This window comes from Penaeus chinensis, chromosome 14, assembly GCF_019202785.1.
Source record: "Penaeus chinensis breed Huanghai No. 1 chromosome 14, ASM1920278v2, whole genome shotgun sequence".
Taxonomy (NCBI): Eukaryota; Metazoa; Arthropoda; class Malacostraca; order Decapoda; family Penaeidae; genus Penaeus; species Penaeus chinensis.
In genome coordinates, this window is record NC_061832.1 from 17,409,268 (window position 1) to 17,411,767 (window position 2,500).

The following is a 2,500-nucleotide window of genomic DNA, read 5'->3' on the forward strand; positions in this document are numbered from 1 at the left end:
ACGTTTAAAAGCAAAATAAATGTGCTTGACCTCTAAGGTCATGTAGCACTATAGTTAATGTTAGTGAAGGGTGGTTGGGTTAGTGATTAGTTGTTAAAGCTGGGTTAAGGAATTGGTGAATGAATGGGTTAGGGTCGGGTGAGGTAATGTAAAGGTGTTAGATTAAGTGAAGGATATATATGCGTTTGAGGAAGGAAAAGTGTGAGATTCTGTAAGGATGTCTGATAGGTTGGGATGTCTATGTAGGGAGGATAGGTGGGGGAAAGTAGAGGTACTGGCTGCTTCAAAACGTGGGCATGACAATAGAATTTGTGGAACTGAAAGAGGAACATTACATAAGGAACATAGGGGTGGATCAAGTTTCTTGAAGGCATATAATGGATGGGTTATGACAGACGTTAGGGATGTGAGAGCGGAAACCGCGTGTATGTGTATGTGTATGTGTATGTGTATGTGTATGTGTATGTGTATGTGTATGTGTATGTGTATGTGTATGTGTATGTGTATGTGTATGTGTATGTGTATGTGTATGTGTATGTGTATGTGTATGTGTATGTGTATGTGTATGTGTATGTGTATGTGTATGTGTATGTGTATGTGTATGTGTATGTGTATGTGTATGTGTATGTGTATGTGTATGTGTATGTGTATGTGTATGTGTATGTGTATGTGTATGTGTATGTGTATGTGTATGTGTATGTGTATGTGTATGTGTATGTGTATGTGTATGTGTATGTGTATGTGTATGTGTATGTGTATGTGTATGTGTATGTGTATGTGTATGTGTATGTGTATGTGTATGTGTATGTGTATGTGTATGTGTATGTGTATGTGTATGTGTATGTGTATGTGTATGTGTATGTGTATGTGTATGTGTATGTGTATGTGTATGTGTATGTGTATGTGTATGTGTATGTGTATGTGTATGTGTATGTGTATGTGTATGTGTATGTGTATGTGTATGTGTATGTGTATGTGTATGTGTATGTGTATGTGTATGTGTATGTGTATGTGTATGTGTATGTGTATGTGTATGTGTATGTGTATGTGTATGTGTATGTGTATGTGTATGTGTATGTGTATGTGTATGTGTATGTGTATGTGTATGTGTATGTGTATGTGTATGTGTATGTGTATGTGTATGTGTATGTGTATGTGTATGTGTATGTGTATGTGTATGTGTATGTGTATGTGTATGTGTATGTGTATGTGTATGTGTATGTGTATGTGTATGTGTATGTGTATGTGTATGTGTATGTGTATGTGTATGTGTATGTGTATGTGTATGTGTATGTGTATGTGTATGTGTATGTGTATGTGTATGTGTATGTGTATGTGTATGTGTATGTGTATGTGTATGTGTATGTGTATGTGTATGTGTATGTGTATGTGTATGTGTATGTGTATGTGTATGTGTATGTGTATGTGTATGTGTATGTGTATGTGTATGTGTATGTGTATGTGTATGTGTATGTGTATGTGTATGTGTATGTGTATGTGTATGTGTATGTGTATGTGTATGTGTATGTGTATGTGTATGTGTATGTGTATGTGTATGTGTATGTGTATGTGTATGTGTATGTGTATGTGTATGTGTATGTGTATGTGTATGTGTATGTGTATGTGTATGTGTATGTGTATGTGTATGTGTATGTGTATGTGTATGTGTATGTGTATGTGTATGTGTATGTGTATGTGTATGTGTATGTGTATGTGTATGTGTATGTGTATGTGTATGTGTATGTGTATGTGTATGTGTATGTGTATGTGTATGTGTATGTGTATGTGTATGTGTATGTGTATGTGTATGTGTATGTGTATGTGTATGTGTATGTGTATGTGTATGTGTATGTGTATGTGTATGTGTATGTGTATGTGTATGTGTATGTGTATGTGTATGTGTATGTGTATGTGTATGTGTATGTGTATGTGTATGTGTATGTGTATGTGTATGTGTATGTGTATGTGTATGTGTATGTGTATGTGTATGTGTATGTGTATGTGTATGTGTATGTGTATGTGTATGTGTATGTGTATGTGTATGTGTATGTGTATGTGTATGTGTATGTGTATGTGTATGTGTATGTGTATGTGTATGTGTATGTGTATGTGTATGTGTATGTGTATGTGTATGTGTATGTGTATGTGTATGTGTATGTGTATGTGTATGTGTATGTGTATGTGTATGTGTATGTGTATGTGTATGTGTATGTGTATGTGTATGTGTATGTGTATGTGTATGTGTATGTGTATGTGTATGTGTATGTGTATGTGTATGTGTATGTGTATGTGTATGTGTATGTGTATGTGTATGTGTATGTGTATGTGTATGTGTATGTGTATGTGTATGTGTATGTGTATGTGTATGTGTATGTGTATGTGTATGTGTATGTGTATGTGTATGTGTATGTGTATGTGTATGTGTATGTGTATGTGTATGTGTATGTGTATGTGTATGTGTATGTGTATGTGTATGTGTATGTGTATGTGTATGTGTATG